The sequence below is a fragment of the Chiloscyllium plagiosum genome, unplaced genomic scaffold (assembly GCF_037043375.1).
Source record: "Chiloscyllium plagiosum isolate Xiang-an unplaced genomic scaffold, Cpla_swu_hap1 HiC_scaffold_12, whole genome shotgun sequence".
NCBI classification, from domain to species: Eukaryota; Metazoa; Chordata; class Chondrichthyes; order Orectolobiformes; family Hemiscylliidae; genus Chiloscyllium; species Chiloscyllium plagiosum.
Genome location: NW_028270150.1, coordinates 78,064,865 through 78,083,895, shown reverse-complemented (window position 1 = coordinate 78,083,895; position 19,031 = coordinate 78,064,865). Strand labels below are relative to the sequence as shown.

Here is a 19,031-nt window from a genome sequence, read left to right as displayed (position 1 = left end):
TTGGATATTTATTAGACTCAGCTTTAAACACTACAAAACAAAGACGGAGCTCTAATAGATAGTTCCTACTTCTCCACTAAGGTACGAAAGAAGAAGTCAGGGGTTTCCTGTCAGAAGGCAGTGTTAACTCCTGAGATACTTTTGACCTGGTGACAAATGTGTAAAATTAAAGAAAATGTTATTTATCTAAAATCAGAAGAGTTTAACAATTTAGTGAGAAAAAGAATCTTTAACTTTACTTACAAAACATGACATAGCTCATATAATTTGTTTGTTAAGGATTAAAGAATTTACCAAAACAGATCCAAATCCAGGCTGGTCGATAATGAGAATGAATTTTATACTTTAGGTGCAATTAATAACAAAGTTTAGCATAAGTACATGTTCAAACATTTATTATGAATTGAATTTTCTGTTTAGTTGAATTGTGTTGGTAGATATAAAAGGCCTTGCTTCCTCATTTATAAACTTCTATCTTCTTACTTCTTCAGTTTTGCTTCTCTATTTGTCCACTTCCTTTTGGTGGCAATCGGACGGTTTCAAAATTCAGTTTATTTTTAAAGGTTCACTTTCAGCTTTGTTCATGATGCTGTTTGTTTCTGCTCTTGAGTTCTGTGAACCAGGCTACAAAGTGAAGAGCTTTGCACTGATGAGGAAAGGATGCCCTTAGGTTGCAAGCAAATATGAACTGTTCTCTCTGTTGGCTTAAGTAGTTCTCAAAGTTGGGGTCCAACGATTACTGTGTAGCAGTACGGTTCTGCATTACACTGTTGCGGTCATACTTGAGTCATTTGGTCTTAGCTAAGAGTTTGTACTGCAAGTGGTTTTAGCATTCCTTGAACTACAATATAAAGCAAAAGAAAAATCAAATGGGGCTCCCACTCCTGATCATTGTCCAAGAATCTCACTGGAAAGTGAATTTGTGCAGGCTATCAGGAGAGTAGATTTAAAGATTCTCATTAGTAGCACAACTCACTAACATTCACTAACATAACTCATACACAGTGCTTGAGTGGAGTTGCAGAAGTCTAGGGGAGCAGAGGTTATTAAAAAATGTTTTTAATTTAAGTATACATTTTTTGCATTATTGTTTCTTTATCTGTTTTTTGGAAAAAAAAGTCAATTGAAGGTAGTGTTGGAAATTATCTACATTATCTACATGAGTCAAAAATGGCTAGTGCATTCTGCAAGTGTGGGAGTGAACATGGATAGTTAATGTGAGCCACTGGATTCACAATAACCCAACAGAAGTTACCTGCAGCAGGCGTTACCTAATGTCTACACTTTACAATGTCTTTATCTGTACATGAATGCCTTTTGAAATTTCAGTCTTTACTTGCAATGCTGAAATATCAATATTGAGCAATATTGAAGCCAACAAGCCAGAAAGAGAGGTCAATAAAAATTGGCAGTCAACTTGAAGCTGTGTTGTTAAATGAGTAATTTTGCTGTTAAGACTTGACGAGATGAAACTTAGATGAAACCTCTTGTAAGTTGACGTGATCAAAAATACCCAAAACTACACTGAAGCAGGTATATTTTTATTATTCAGTTCCTTAACTGGGCCCAGGATCAGCCCTTCTGGACAAAGTAGTGGAGGCTGGGTCATTTATTATATTCACGGCTGAGTTAGACAGACTTTTGAGCAATAATGGGGGGAGGGCAACAGGAAAGTGGGTTGAGGCTAGAATCAAATCAGCCATGTTCTTATCAAATGACAGCACAGGCTCAATGGGACCACTGGCTTACCTCTGCACTTAATTCTTGTGTCCTTACTACAAAGTTCACTGATTATTGTGAGCAATTAGTTGCTTTTACACTGGAGTGCAACCATTTGCAGTTCTTGCTCTGCACCCTAAAATGTCAGCCATGTAGCCCACTGGAAACTAGCAGAATGGCTATTAATAGCTGAGTACAGCTGATGGAAGTACTTGCATGAAAATATCTATTTTGCAGCAAACAAAGTCCATTTACCCAGCAAATAGCAACTGTTTAAAAACTTAACTACAGGAAAAACCCACAGAGACAACTTTAAAATGGTGCTGGCAAGTATAGCAAACTACTGCACCATCTTCCTATAATAGCAAGGTGTTTTCTGAAGTGAAATGCAGTGAATGAAAGATAGTTACATGGAAGCAGTAAGTCTAAATTAAAACTCAGTCATTACAGAAGTAAGTTCTCCCGGCATGGATTAATTTGTCAATAATCTCCATTCTCAATGGCAATTGGTGTGCATGTGTAGGAAGCCTAAATTCACATTTTCATGAAAATTTAAGTCAATCACTTGAGCTCTGACCATTTGAAAAATACCTCAGAGTTCCAATTGTGGGAAAAATTGAGGTTATTCAGCCCACTGTGAAAGTATCGACTCTTTCTAGGATTCTTGATTTTCCTGGTATGAAGGCATTATTGGGGTGAAATAAAAATCTCATGCGGTATAGCGTGAGTCCAAGTTAACCCAGCACCCCTTTTCCACTACTCCTCACTCTCTTCCCATCCCTGACTCCCAGCCCCCCAAAAAGAGCCTTATCCCTCCACATCAATAAATCAGCAGTAAGCTGCTCTTCAATGGACAGTGTTGACAGGGGAGAGCAATGAAAACAGTCAGTGTAACGCATCCTTAAAAATTATCAGTGAAGACATCTGACAAGAAAAAGCTTGATCTACTGTTAAATAAATCTGTTAGCTGATCATTAACTAGTTGTGTTGTGCAAAGCCTGAAAAATAATGAAATATTTCAACCTGCTTGGAATGATCTGTCAATTTTAGCATGAAATACAAATGAGGTTTAAACCCTCCAAGTGAGTTTTTGCATCAAAATTAAAAATGAAAGTATCTAAATAACATTCTTTGGATGAAAGAAAATCTACAAATCTAGAAGTTGCCTGTGGTATATCTCACTTCTCTAACATGTAATTCTTTAAGTTCTGTTTCAGATCTGTACAAAGATTCACATGTACAATTTGCCACTTATAGAAAAGGTATCTGTTCTAACAGCTGCAATACCATTTAGCAGTCAAGGTAGCAGGAATGCAACTTTTATAACAGCTCAGTGGTAAGGTTTTGTCTGACTCAATGCAATGAAGCAGATAAACAGACCTGAAGCCAAAATATTGGCATCTGAAAAGTGCACAATGCCCAAAGTCCTTTGAATCCCAATCTGTTTATTGATCTGAAACAATGAAATCAGTGCCTTAACTGCACAGGCATTAGCTGCTGAAGAGTGTCGGAAAAGAGGAGAAAAATAACAAAACAAAATCCAATAAGAAAAATAATAACCATCATCCCATCTGTTAAAAAGGGAAATTCAACATGTTCACCTTTATAACTGAGTGCTTGGGTTCTAAAGAATTGAGAAGCAGTCTACATATCATTGACTCACCTCTATTTCATATGAAATATATGAGACCAATTGAATTGAAGGAATGTTATTTCTCCTAAGCCAAAACATTTCCAATGTCTCAGTGAAATCAGCTTTGATCAGGTTAGTAACTCTTTCAGCTTCAAAAACTAAAAATGCTTGTTGCAGAAAATATGTTACAAATTGCATCAACTAAGTGTTTTATAACAAACACAAACTTGACATATTGTTTCTAAATAAGATTAAGTCCATGCAGGAGTTTCCAGGCGAGTTAAAGAAAAATAAAATTGGGCTTAAGAGTTACAGTTTGGAAAGAGGAGATGCAATCTGCCTGTGTGGGAGTGAACACGGTTTGTTAATGTGAGCCTTTGGATTTGCAAAAACCCAACAGAAGTTACATGCAGCAGGCACTATCTAAAGTCTATATGTTACAATGACTCTGCCCGCACATGAATACCTTTCAAAACTTCAGTCTTTATTGCAAAGCTGAAATGTCGATATTGAATAAATTTGAAACCAACGAGCCAGAAAGAGACTAACTTGAAACATCAGTGCAATTATGGGAGGGATGGGGAACAAGGAGTGAGGGAATTCATCCATTTACATTTGGGATGTTTTGTTGGGAATGTGATAAGACTAGTTTCTGCCAACTAGCCAATGAAAAAACTGAAGTCAATAAAGATTAGCAATTAACTTGAAGCTGTGTGTTGTTAATGAATAATTTTCCTGTTAAGACTTGACTAGATGAAACTTAGTTAAAATTTAAATAAATGTGTATACGTAGAATCATTCACATTGCTATAGTGTGGAAGACACTACACCATCTAGTTCAGAATCTGTAAGCATTTATGATTTTATTGTAAGTACAGTTATACAGTTTTGCATGATGTTCTGAGTTAGTGGTCCTCTGCAGTAGCCCCTGAACTAGGACCTCAGCTCTCTGTTGGAGAATCATGGTACAATTTTCCCTTACTCTGGCATTTTCTGGAAAGGTATTGACTGATCAGTGCAGCTTAGGAATGCCAGTTCCTATCCAAGTACACAGCCGCCTGTTAAATATGACACGGGCAATCAGATTGCTGGTTTTTCCGTGGATATCCATTGTGTAGCAAGTTCTTCCCGGAACACCTTGCGGCAAGATTGGGCTAGAATTGGATGAGATGAAGGCCATGAGGGCTGGATAGATCGTTTATGAGGCAAACGTGGGTACTGCAGATGTTGGAGATTAGAGTCAAGAGTGTGGTGCCGGAAAGGCATAGCAGGTCAGGCAGTATCCGAGGAGCAGGAAAATCTCTCCACCCCCCCCCCCCCCCCCCCCAAGGCTCCCAGCCTCATTCTTGGTGAAGGGCTTCTGCCCAAAACATCAATTTTCCTGCTCCTCGGATGCTGTCTGACCTGCTCTGCTTTTCCAGCACCACACTCTTGACTCTATGTAGTTTATGAGACAGATTCAGTGAAATACAAAAAGAGAAAGCTCTCATTAGTCTACATGGCAACAGACTCTCCAAAAATCTCAGTATGACTGATACTAAACCGTGTACACATTGTCATTGATGTTCCTTCACCATGGAATATTCCATTTTCTATTGTGTCTCCACATCCATAAACCATCCCATCTCAATAGCAACTACTCCAGGATGATCACTAGCTGTGTCATGTTGTTTGCACTGATACTTCTCTGGAGATGTTGAAGTGCCAAACAGCACCTGGATCCCCTGAAAACAGCATCCTGCACATAATTAGAAGGCTGATCTTTTCATCTAGTTTCACTCGCTAGCAACCAACCTTCACAACTCGGACAGCAGAGATTTGCAATTTGTGACCAAAGTCCTTTGATGATTGGCCTGGCGTAGTGAGATCTCTTTAGAGTTCTAAGTAGATCCTTTGAGTCGATGCATCCGTTCACCTTTCCAAGTTAAGTTTTGGTAAGAATGTGGATTTGAGGTTACAATCAGATCAGCAATCATATTAAATGGCAGAGGAAACTTGCCAAATAGCCTACTCCTGCTCCTTGTTTCAATGTTTGCACTTTTATGATTCCAGCTGATGTTACTATGTACAAAACAGATCTCAGAATGAAATCAGTCTTAATAGATTTTAAAAAAATAATATGGCAGACTTCCACTGACACATAAACATATAAGGCTGCAGATTAGTCTTTTATAACATAACAGAAGTAAATTACAGAAGAAAAATAAATAAAATAAAAGAAAACAAACTATCTAAGAAATAACAGTTTAAAAGATTTCAAATACCCAGCAAAACAAAACCCCATCTATTCCCATGCACAGTCACTTTACAGTTAACTAAATCCAGAGAAATTTACCTTCCCTGTCAAATTTGAAGGTTAATTTAACTGCTTCTTTCCAATATGTTCTCCGAGATGTGAATTGTCTTTGCTTCCCCACTCACACCACTGAGAGCTTAAACTTCCTCAGTACTTTAATAAACTGCAACATTCTAAATAACTATTCCTGGATGTGATATTTTCAAAAGCTACAAACCTTACATGGAGATAACTTATTACCTTAACTGCTCTGAACTATTTCCTTTCTTGGAAGAAACAATACTTGCTTCTGACCCTAGTCAGATTCTTTGAACTCAATAAAAGATTTCTTATCCCTTGGTTTTCTCATCTAAAATCAATCCTGAATTATCCTAAGCCCAGAAGCAAGCTAATGTATTACAATGCATTTTCCCGGCTGTTGTAAACCCTCACAGTATAAAGAAACTTTCATTAACCTTCCAGAAGGCTTTCAATCATCTGCTCTCTGACACATACTGGTTTAATATCATGGTTCTGAAAAGACTGACCAATTAAACCCCTTCACAAAAAAAGGACCAACATTCAAAAGCCAACTGTAAACAAAAAGTTAGTTGTATTAAAAAATATATTTCATTACAGGATGTTTGTATCATACAATCCCTACAGTGCTGATAGAGGCCATTGGCCCATCAAGTCTGCACCAACCTCCAATCCCACCCAGACCTAACCCCCACCCGATCTCTGTAATCCTGTACTTAGCATGGCCAATCCACCTAACCTACACATCTTTGGATTGTGCGAGGAACCCGGAGCACCCAGAGGGAACTCACACAGACACAGGGAGAACATGCAAACATATAGACAGTTACCCAAGGTTGGAGTTGAACCCAGGTCTCTAGTGCTGTGAGGCAGCAGTGCAGCCCTGTATCACGTTGCTCATCCATTCGCTCAAAGTTGTCACTTTCTTGATTACTTTCTTCTTTTCCAACTCTTCTATGTTGTGTTTCAGACTGACCTTGAATGGTTCTTGACAGATGTTGAAACGTTCTTGCACTCTCCCTTGACTTCAAAATGATATTCTGCTGGAAGACATTGTAACATTGTTGTACTCTTCTGTGATCAGTAGTTTAGTGAATTGGAAAATCTTGTAAATCTTTTATAGCACATTGAGGATTACAATTTAGACCAGACGTGGGGAACCTTTTCATGTTGGAAGGCAGCATTATGTTAGTTGTAATCTAATAAGGCAGCATCCAAGAAACTTCAATTACATATTCTTCAAAATTCACATTTTTTAATTGCGGCGGTCAGTCTGTGAGGATTATTTCATTGAGTTTTCTTTTATTCTCTGGTATTTTAAATACATTCACTTCAAGATAAATAAAAAAGAATGAAAAAAACATATTAATAAAAAATAAAAGATCATTCTGCAAAATTTGTATTAATTCAAAAGGCCACACACCACGGCCTAGAAGGCTGCATGCGACCTCAAGGCCACAGGTTCCCCACCCCTGTATTAGACCTTCTCCAGCTGAGATGTGTAGTGCAAGGTTTGTGAAGGTTTGTAGCTCAGGTTGAGGTTTAGGGTGTAGGTTTGCTCGCTGAGCTGTAGGTTTGATATCCAGACGTTTCATTACCTGGCTGTCATTTCTGAATCGTCTTTGATGTATGGTAAGGTGGTTACCTGTGTATACAGAAAATCAACAAACACTGACCAAATACTTAACTACACCAGCAACCATCCCAACACACACAAACAAAGCTGTATCAGAACACTATTCCAACGAGCCACCTCACACTGCAGCACAGCCGAACTTCGGAAAACAGAGGAGAACCACCTGTACAACGTATTCAAGAAGAACGGATACTCAAAAAATACAGTCCACAGATTCCTCAAGAACAAACCACGACAAGCAGACCAAACACAGCCAGAAACCCTAACCACCTTACCATACATCAAAGAAGTTTCAGGAATGACAGCCAGACTACTAAGTCCCCTCGGAATCCTAGTAGCACACAAACCCACCAACACTCTCAAACAAAAACTAACAAACTTAAAAGACCCAGTCCAACCCGTGGACAAAACCAACGTCGTCTACAAAATCCCATGCAGGGACTGCCATAAACACTACGTAGGACAAACAGGAAGAAAGTTAGCCACCAGGATACACGAACACCAGCTAGCCACAAAAAGACACGACCCTCTCTCCCTCGTAGCCCTACACATGGATGAAAAAAAACACCATTTCGACTGGGACAACACATCTATCCTGGGACAGGCTAAGCAAAGACATGCCAGAGAACTCCTAGAGGCCTGGCACTCCAACCACAACGCCATAAGCAAACACAGATCTAGATACCATTTATCAACCCCTCAGAAAATGAACAGGAAATGACATCACCACAAACCCCAGGAACCCCATCCAGGACAAACATATAAATAGAAAGCAGGAGACAACAGCTTTGCTTCACTTGGAGGTCGCCACTGATGATGTTATCTAGCCAGGTAATGAAGCGTCTGGATATCAAACCTACAGCTCAGCGAGCAAACCTACACTTCTGAGATGTGTAGTTTTTTTTTCTTTCTGTTTGTCATTTACACTTCCAGATGTTTTGTTCATGTATTGCTTTGGGCTCAAAGTCTCTTGGCACATGATGTAGCTCTGGGGTGAACAAGGTTAGAAGTCAGACGACACCAGGTTAGAGTCCAACAGGTTTATTTGAAACAACAAGCTTTCGGAGAGTTGCCCCTTTGTCAGGTGAAGTCCTTACTTTTGAAGACTTCATTTATGGATTGGCATGTTGAGCCACTTCACACAGATCTGTGAAGGCATGATATTGCATTATGCACTGTTGCTTATCTGACATGTATGTTAACCTGATATTGTCCTTATGACATCATCACTCCAACAGTAACAAACCACATATCACTTATTAACTAAACTGAACTAATGAACAGTTCATGGTGCAGTGTGATTCATCAGAATATTCAGCTCAATTCTCTCCCGTGGCTACTTGAATCTGTGTCGTGCCTCCTTTAGCCAAACACTTGTGTCCAAAGTGATTCAGGCTTTTGCAGCAAGGGTACTGCTTTCCCTCTGCTGGACACACTTTCTTCTCCTTTGCATGATGCCCTCTGCAGTAGTTGCATCCTCTCTTTTGACTGTGACCATTCTGCCCTTTGGCCTGTGTTCTCTATCAGAATGATGCAAGGCCTGGCTTGGTTTGCCACGTGTATTCTCTAGCTGCTGATTTACAACCTCAGCACGTCTGGACAGGTCAATCGCTTTCCTGAGAAATTGCTCCCTCCCTCAGCAGACACTCTCGTCCTGTGGGTTCTCATGCCTAATTCGATCCTTTCTTTAATTAGCTCAACTATTAATGTTAGGATTCTGTGAGTTCAGTGAATGAAACCATGTACTGATCAATGGTCTCTTTTTTGCCTTGGGCCCCCGTATTGAATCCATATTGTTCCTAAGTTACATTTCCTAGTGGTTAAAAGTATGCCTTCAATGTTTCCCAAATTTCCGCAGTCTGTTGTTTCTGTTTCTCAGTTGGAGTATACAATAAAATCATCTCTTCCCAATAGTGAGAAGAGTACATTTATACTTGGTTGCTCTGGCTTGCTGAGCAGATCTGCCACCGTTATGTCATCTTGTCTTTGTGAGCAAGTGGGAAGAAATTCTGTTTCATATCGTTCTGACAGAGTTGGTAGAGGAAAGGTTCCAGCCATTGTACCTTGTCCAATTTTCAGTTCTAGCCTGATATGTTTCTTTTCCATTTCTTTCAGCTGCTTGTAGCAACTTTTGCAGTTCTAAACATTGCTGTACATCTCTGCAAGTAGCTCAGCTTCCTTTACAGCTTTTCAAGACTCAAGTCTCTCAGCTGGCGTCTGATACCATGTTATAAGCTCATCCTGAACAGTCTGTATTGTGACTTTATTGAAATTGTTCCAAGCCAGCAGCTCCCAGTCAGTGCCTCACAGGTAGAAATCACATGACTTGAGCAAGCCACCTTGCTTGAACTCACATGACTTGAACAATGCCATTGTTCCAGATGGCATTTCTACTTCAAACAAAATGGGTTTAACAGGGCAGCATAGATCTCCCTGGTGCTAAGTTTGATTTTATATGATTCTCCTAATTTCTACTTCCATGATTGCAATGAAAAAAGCAGGAGAAATATAAAGGAGCCTATTGATTTACTATTACCTATTTTATGCAGTCACTCAAAGTCACGGTCTCTGGCTGCACTAGGTCAATTCCTACTCCTCTATATATTTCACTCTCCCCTTTCTTTCATGCTGCACCTCCTTTATTATCTCCTTTCCTTCCCTACAAATCTTCCTTTCTTTCTGCTGATTTTATTCCTCTCCTAACCTGTGATGCTATGGTTAATGATGATGTGTACATTGTAACTTCTACGGATATGACAAAGGCTTACCTGGCATCTCAGTTGAAGACTATGTTGTAATTTGTTAAATATGCCTCCCGTGGTAGTGTGTTCACTACCTAAAACTAAGCATATTGAATCATAACATCACACAGCTAACACTACAATTCTAAACTAGGACAACACAAGTTTTGACAAGGCCTATGAAAAACCTCTTGAAAAGTGTTAAACAGCAAGGTTGGCCTCTGTAACAACATTATTCATTAAGCCAGGCAGCCTGATTGCAGCCAAGTTCAATTTGTTGAACTTTATCTATTGGCTACATCTCAACATTCCTTTCCATTCAGCACTCACCTTGATGTCACTCCATTGAAGACATCATTTAAGTGTTCTTGGTCTTCACTTCATCCTCCAGAGCACTGGGAAATGCACCATCCTTTACCTCTGGCCCAGTTATAGCCCATTCACTCTCCTGATCTTGTGTAGCCAGCAGTTCTTGCATATCTGAAGCAGGAAATCAAAATGGAAATGACAGTGTGATTGGGATGGTGTGCAAGGTAAGTGGTTCATAGTAATAGCAGCAGGAACATGTTCACTAGGCAGGTTGAAGTTGAGAAGGGTGTAAGACAAACACCCTCAATGTTCTTAGTGACCTTTGCACGCAGCAGCACGATGCAGTGAGCCACCTTCTCTGTAGGTGTAAGCATGGTTTTGCTCTGCTGCCTTCTATTGTGTGCTGCATTGTCCTGCAAGATACAGAGGGAGGGAAGAATGTCAGTGATCATATTGCCTTGTGTTTGAGTGATGTGCTTGTTATAACTGATTAGTTGGAGATATATGAAGGTAGTGGGAGCTGGGTGTGGGATTGATAGTGTTAGTACATATGTAAGGATGAGGTAGAATACCTGGATGTTTGGGATAGCTGCTGGGGTAGTATTGGAGTGGGATGATTGAGCACCATGGGAGGCTGGTGCTCTGGTGGCTATGAGATAACAGGTGAGATACATTCACTGCCATTGACTGCCGAAGTGAAGCCATTTGGCATCTTCTGGCACTGCTGTATGGTTCTTGGATCCAGATTCTAGGAGCTGACCTCTCTGGCCATCTGCTTCCAATCCTTTCTACTTGAGGGTCTTGTAGACTGCCTGTCAGTTCTTCACTTTACCAATACCTCCAATGTGTCACCCATCGATCTACACCTTTTTGTCTGTCGTAATGGTCACTTTGTATAGAATTCCCTTGAAGTTTTTATCACAGCATTCCTTGTTTTTACCATGTGCTGGAGTGCTCCTTATTTGCAAAACTTGTTAAGAAGGAGTGTGCATTACTGAAGGCATGGGAAGTAAAGCCAAAATTATTTGCATTGGGGGTTAGACACATTTTGAGCTTAAAAACCAAGGGACACAAATTTACTGTTCTTTATATACATCTTTTCAGTCCATAAAGATAGACATTAAAAAAAATGAAGTGAATGTCATTCATCCTGAACATGTTGTATAAAATGGCCTCTTTATTCTTATATCTTATTATTATCTTGTTTTGATGTAATTTGTTTGTTTCTCCTACCACTTTTCTAACAATTCATTCTACTTCTCTTTATTGACTTGTAGGATGGGGTTTCACTGCTTATTGCCCATATCCCTGAGAAGGAGGCGATGAGTTGCCTTCTTGAAGCACTGTAGTCCGTATGAATTAGTTACACCCAGGAAGGGAGTGCCAGGAATCTGTCCCAGGGACAGTGAAGGAACAACAGTGTAGTTCCAAGTTAGGATAGCGTGTCACCCAGAGAGGACTGTGCAGACAGTAATGTTGCATTGTACTTACTGCCTTTGCCCATCTTGCTGATGGAGATTTGGAAGGTGCTGTCAATGGAACTTTAACAAGTCGTTGCTATGCAATGGAGGTGGTACACACTGCTCAGAGAGAAAGACATATTGCTGCTGCACTATTGACGGAAGGGATGGGGTGAATGTTTAAGGTGGCTGATGGAGTGGCATTTTATTTCCTGTTTCACTCACTCTTTTAAATGTATTTTTCCTTTCACATCCAATCCTACTTTGTCTCTCCCGTAGGCCATCCCCCACTCTCACTCGTCTTCTCTCTCTCTTGCTCTTTAATCTTTTTCTTCTGCTCATGCCCCTACTTATCAGCTAGCTCAGCCACTCAATTTGCAACATCAATTAGGCTGCAAGCATGAGTGAAAGTTACAAATATATTCAATCAATTCGAAACCACAAGTTAAAAAATACAAAAGAAAGTAAATAACCTTCTGGGTATCACTATAACTTGTGTTTCTGAAGTTGCTATTCCCTGTGTGATACAGTGTAACAATAACTTCTTGTGTTTGGTCTTTTGCCATTGTTCAACCCAGTATTTGAGCTAACAGGAAAAATGGGTCTGTCAAGGGACCATTAAATACAAATGAGAGTCTTCCTTTACATAATTAATAATTTTAAGTGTTCATGGAAATCATCTGCCAGACCTTCCTTCCCTGAAGAAGTCTGGGAAACCTCTTTGTGCACACACCTTCATGGAATATTGCTCTTGGCAACAGCCAGAGGCTATTTACCTACTTGATGATGTTCCACAATTCAGTGAGGTTGTGGTAGATTTGCATCTTAAGTCTAATAATCATGGGTTTGTCTCTTACACCTGGTTATCTTTGCGTAACAGTAAACCTGTCAAGTTCAGATTTAGAATTAACAACACAATCAGCATCAATTGCTGTTTAAGGCAGAGCAGGCCAGGACCACACTTGGGATTCCTGTTTCTTTGGTCAATCTTAGATGAAACATATAGGCTGGTATCAAGTCAGATCAGTCTCCACCCTCAACCTGCATGCCTCAAGGCCTCTCTTGGATGACAAGTCAGTTCATTTAGGGTTTTCAGCATTGTGGGTTGTTGGCTATGACCTGGAAGCATTTTGTGTTAGTCCAAGCAGTTGGTAGCCCCAAATATTAACCTCCCACTACCCCTCCTCCAGCCCCCATTACCCCAAATACTCTGGGAGGTTGAACTCAACTTAAGGAGGACACAACTTCACAACTTCTGTAGTCTTCAGTCTTGACCATCTAACAAACTAGAGCAGCTGATCTGGTTTGCTGTCCCTTACAGGCCAACATTCAAGGCTAGGGGAATTGGAAAACAGGAAAGAGTAAGTGCTTCAACTTCCTTGTTTTAGAAAGAGAAGTGACAGAATTGTTTGAGCACAATCAATTAATTGGAAACTTGTGAAGTTAACAAATAAAGGAAAAGACCTCAGCTCCTCTGTTCAGATTGATATTTCAGAGAAAGATTTTTTTTTTAGATTACTTACAGCGTGGAAACAGGCCCTTCGGCTCAACAAGTCCTCACCGACCTGCCGAAGCGCAACCCACCCAGACCCATTCCCCTACATTTACCCCTTACCTAACACTACGGGCAATTTAGCATGGCCAATTCACCAAACCTGCACATGTTTGGACTGTGGAAGGAAACCGGAGCACCCGGAGGAAACCCACGCAGACACGGGGAGAATGTGCAAACTCCACACAGTCAGTCGCCTGAGGCAGGAATTGAACCCTGGTCTCTGGCGCCGTGAGGCAGCAGTGCTAGCCACCGTACCGCCCACTAGAGTCTCGCACGTAGAGGAATAGAGAGTAGGACAGAACGGCAAACAGTTGTTTCCCCAAGATTTCTCCAGCTTTTATCTCTGGGGCTTTTCCATCGATCATCTAACCAGGCGATGGGGAAATCCCAGTAGAAATTCAATCCCTTAGTGTTTACACATTATCTTCATATCATCTTTAGAGTTCTTTTAAATTATGCATTTTAATTAAACAGGACAAGTATAAAAGCAGTAAAGTAACCTTTAGCAGATAGCTATTTTTTACTATACCACTGGTACTCATCTCATGGAAACTGTGCATGAGATTAAGAAAAAACTTACAGCTTTGTTGCTGCAAGTTGAAATTAGACTGCATTTTGTTTCATATCCTTTTCTCTCAAACTTCCTCTTGTTCAAAGCCCACAGCTCTAATGTCAAGCAAGAGCAGCAATCTTCCGTATTTCATGGACAGGAGAGAAATACAGGTTGGCTGATGTTGTGACAATGGAAGGAAATAACAGAGCCAAGAAGTTCATTCTCCCACCAGTATAGGAAGGAAAGGTATATTTGACAGAAGTCGTGCAAAGAAAATGTAAGCACTAGCACTGAAACCCAGCAAATCAGCAGCGAAGGCGAGAGGCAGAGTGGGCTGAAATATGCTCTCAAGGGGATCGCTCTGAGCATGTATGATGAGAATATAAGTGCACATTTGTCTGCTTTCTCTGAGGAAGTGGTGCACCTGCTACAATTATCTCATCATTGAGAGGCAAACTACTCTATAAGACTGGCCTACCATGCCCTATTAAAACCTTGAGACATTTACACATTGTCAAGAGTACCATAATGACTATGCCCACAAACAGCATTTTGAGAAGTATTGCAAGCTGAAGAATGAAGTGCTGTCAGAGTGCATGCTTACATTAGTGTTGCAATCCTGCTGATTCTTGAAACTGCAAATTCCCACTCAGTAAGCACAGTGCTATTTATCGTCGTCTTGCATTGTGCATTTGTTCAAACACCTTGTGCCATGACAGCCATTAGGATCGAGAGAGGTTCAAGCCCTACTTCTGGATTGGAGGTAGCCATGTCCAGTGAATTGTCAGAGATTCCCTGGCTCCATGGTTCCCCTACAGTGGGGATGAGCAGCAGTCCAAGGAATCTGGGAGTTAGGGCAGCACAGTGGCGCAGTGGTTAGTACTGCTACGTTACAGTGCCAGGGACCTGGGTTCAATTCTCACCTTGGGCAACTGTCTGTGTGGAGTTTGCACATTTTCCCTGTGTCTGTGTGAGTTTCCTCCCACAATCCAAAGATGTGCAGGTTAGGTGAATTGGCCATGATAAGTTGCCAATCGTGTTCAGGGATGTATAGGTTAGGTGCATTAGTCAAGGTAAATATAGGATATTAGGGCAGGAGAACAAGTCTGGGTGGGTTACTGTACAGTGGGTTGGTGTGGCGTTGTTGAGCCGAAGTGCCTCTTTCCACACTGTAGGGATTCTTCTAAATCTCCTTTGAGTCACCACCGCTCTAATGGTGCTGCTGAGACTGGAGAGCTGGCCACTTGAAACACCAGCATGCCATGGAGATGGAACCTCAATCCAGATGAGGGCAGCAGTGACACCCTGGACCAGTTAATGGCCTGGCAACTGGTAACTTACTACGGCATGACTCAACTAAAGGTCAACAGGATAACCATCGACTTCTCAGCTGTCTTGCAGGCAACCCTTACACACAAAATTCTGATCAACATTTCACTCTGTCATCTTTCATTCGTTCTGATGGAAAATCATGGGCCTATCATATTTACTCTCTTCACAATGTTGCAGGAGCTGCTGATTAATTCCAGAGTTTTCTGATTTTATTTCAGATGTCCAGTTTCTGCAGCATTCTGCTTTCGTTTCATTGGTTGTGAAGCATTAATACATTTTGTGAAATGTGTTGCATAAATTCTAACTTCTTCTTAGGACTTCATACAACTACTTTGAAGATTCATCTTCAAACAGTGCTGGTACTGGCTATGAAACTTCAGTGATTGAACAGTCCCATGCAACTGTGCAGGAGAACAGAAAGCATATTTGTTAAAAAAACAGTATGTCTGATGCCTCTACTTATAATTGCCTCTCATAATTTGCTGACTTTTAGGGGAGAATAAAAGAGGATTCTGAGAGTATGCCTGAAAAGAGGGACACAGCCAAGTCAGACATCCAGACCACCATGGACAATTTTAACCAACCTGTTCAGACAGGTTATGTCACATTTCTGGAGCAAATGCAACTTGTGTCAGGGCCGTCAGATTGGGAAACTACACTGAGCCATGAGCCTTAAATGCGAACTAACATAATCATACTTTATTGAGGTGCAAACAGCTATTTGGAGCTACTTGACCAGATATTGCATGAGAAGACCCACCTTTGATAAATAGTTAAATATAGGGGATCAATGAGGTGGCACAGAACTTAATTGACTGCCCAAAATATGTCCCCTTTAACAGTTTAGAAGCAATGTCTGTGTGATTGAAATGAAAACAGAAATTGCTGAAAAAACTTAGCAGGCCTGGCAGTATCTGTGGAGAGAAATCAGAGGTAACATTTCAGGTCAAGTGACCCTTCCTCAGAACTGGATCCAAAATGCTAACTCTGCTTTCTCTCCGCAGATGCTGCAACACGGTGGCTCAGTGGTTAGCACTGCTGCCTCATAGTGCTAGGGATCCAGGTTTGATTCCTGCCGCAGGTGAGCGTCTGTGTGGAGTTTGCATTTTCTCCCCATGTCTGCGTGGGTTTCCTCCCACAGTCCAAAAATGTGTAGGCAAGGTGAATTGGCCATGATAAGTTGCCCATAACTTTCCAGGATGTGTAGGTTAGGTGCATTAGTCAGGGGTAAATATAGGATAAGAGGATAGAGGAATGGGTCTGGGTGGGTTACTCTTCGGAGGGCTGGTGTGGACTTGTTGGGCCAAAGGGCCTGTTTCCACACTGTAGACATTCTAATACTTGCTGAGTTTTTCCAGCAATTTCTGTTTTTATTTCAGATTTCTATAATCTGTTGTTCTTCAGGATTTTTTTTGCCTTTGTAATTGACGCTGAAAACTATGAAAATGCAAATGCTATTTCCATGATGTAGGTGCTTTCAGAAGCCCATGAGGATGATGTAAATGTTGGAGACTACAATAGTCTGGCACTTGATGGAGATCTCTGACTTTTCCATTCTCGATTCGGTTAATAAAGTTTTGCATTGTGTCCTTAAAAGCAATCAACAACTTACCAGTTCTGGGCTCTCATCCAGTTTCAGTCTTTTATTAGTTGCAATTGATTATATGAGCTGAGACACGATGTTGAGATACTGCAAGGTTAACAGATACATGTGGTAACAGAGATCTGTCCAGCTTGCAGCCTGTTCTCTGAGCCAGTAAATAAGCATTGAAGGTGCAGCTGGACTCGATTATAAGGACATGGTTTTGAAGTCTGTTTCAGATTTCAGTATGACAATGCATCTGAATTTGAGGGTGGAATCTCATAGGGCCTGACCAATGTGGGCTATGATGAAAAATCTGGGATAATCATGTGAAAGTCAGGCAAGGCCTAGCACAATGTTGAGAACAACTAGCTGCAATTTCAAACAGAGATCCAGGCGTTGAGATAAGATTTTTTGCTAGGAAGTGGCGAGATGTTAGTTAACAGATTATTTCTTGTTAACAGCCTCATTAACTCTAAACCTTACCACATGAATATACAGCTGTCTATTGTACAGCAAACATTATTTTCACCGACATATTAAACGGACAGGCACTCTCGATAACCTGGCAGAATGATATACCTGACGTGCAGACATACTGTATTATCATGATTCCCCACGATGCTCCGGGTAGTCAGTTGAGGGTGCAAGTGAGCAGGCTTTTAGCGGGTAAGTTTTATTTTCGGCAAAGTTGCATTATTATTTGAATAATTTATGTGGTAAGTGAAGTATAACAGTGATGTGTACACCTTCTGCATTACATTTCTATTACTTAGTGTGTGCTTTTACGGTGATTATGTGGATCTCTTGATCAACTGGAATATTTGATCAACCGTCATGTTCCTGGTCCCATAAGTGCTGCTTAATAGAAAGGCTGCTGTACCTTCCATTATAAGGTAACTACGCCGCAACAATTCCTCACATGAGGGTGGGTACCTGGAGGTTTCAGATCACCTCATCCTCTTTCAGACCACTGTCCTGGATTCCAACACACAGGGCACGCTCCACAGGAACCAGCTGTACACTCACACGCCCTTCCTCCTTATTGGATGCTGGCATTCAATACCTGCCATACTATCACAATCTTCATGGTACCTCTTGATCCACATACAGTATACGTCTGCTCTTTAAAGCCTCACCCGCCACTAGTATTGCAAGGCTGCTCCAAGGGGAAAGGCATCAATGTCAGTGAGCGGACCAGGCTGCACGCCTGTTCCCTTAGTGCACTGTTCCCTCATGTTCTGCCCACCTGCATGCTCACAGCATCCCTACCTTGCCTTGGCCTTTTGCACTTTGCCGCACTCTGACCCCTCCACCCAGCCAGAGATACAAGGCTCACAGTACTTCTGCCTGGTCCACCTGTTTTACTCAGAGACAAAGAGGAATGCTTGTTGTGATTCTCAACAGGCCTTAACTCAGCAGTCAAGTCAAGGGAGACAGCCTGCATTCAAGGGGACCAAGCACAGCAACTCAAGGGCAGCCTCCTCCGATGTCAGTTGAAAGGCTTGGGCACTGTCAGTTGACCACTCAGGGTAATTGGGGTAGCATTCCCTCCTTGTAGGTGATCAGGAGCTGAATGTTGGGCACCTCACCACCTGTCTTGGCTCTTTCTGCCCTACTTTGGGCTGTTTTCTCTTGGAATGTGAGAAAAGGAGGGATTGAGTGTGATTAGAGTGACTAGCACAGCTGTTAGTACTTATACTGGTGAGGCAAAAGTGGTGATGCGTGCCGAGTGAGTGAGGAGGCAGCTAAGAGACCATGCAAAGTTAGGAGAGGAAGGGTCTGGGGAAGGTGAGACCGAGTGAGGGCAATGCTGCATTTAACCGTGAGAATGTTACAGCATGGTTCTTGGCGGGAAAGTGTTGCAGTTGCAGAGATGGAATGTGTGTGACTATCAGAGAGAAGATGGTGGCACATGCCTGGCCAAGCAGGAAAGGTCATTGACCTTTCTGTACTGCTGGTCATTCCTCCAGACGGCTGAGACAGCTGGGTGGCAACCTCAGACATGCTGGCATGACCTCCTTTGCCAGCCCTATGGGGAGATGATGTACCTGCTCTGCAGCACCCTGCCCACCAAGACCTCCAGGCACCTGTCAAGAAAGTGGGGCAACAATTTCCCCTTATCCACCATGCCTGGGGCAAATGTCGAGCCCATGTGGTCTGCTCCAGGCAGGCAGTACTTCCCCAGTTCATAAAG

The 19,031-nt window shown here is 41.5% G+C and overlaps 3 long non-coding RNA genes across 3 annotated transcripts in view; 2 read left to right on the top strand and 1 right to left on the bottom strand.

Annotated features, from left to right (window-relative positions):
- LOC148148553 (uncharacterized) overlaps window positions 1–19,031 on the top strand; it is a 144,305-nt gene that overhangs the window by 58,227 nt on the left and 67,047 nt on the right. The gene's annotated exons all lie outside the window — the stretch shown is intronic.
- LOC148148554 (uncharacterized) overlaps window positions 1–19,031 on the top strand; it is a 45,422-nt gene that overhangs the window by 15,558 nt on the left and 10,833 nt on the right. The gene's annotated exons all lie outside the window — the stretch shown is intronic.
- On the bottom strand, window positions 4,210–12,917 carry LOC122555016 (uncharacterized). Its single transcript, XR_006313133.2, has 3 exons — window positions 10,374–12,917; window positions 6,497–6,706; window positions 4,210–4,506 (listed from the first exon to the last, which is right to left on the bottom strand). It is a non-coding gene; the product is annotated as an uncharacterized LOC122555016 (long non-coding RNA).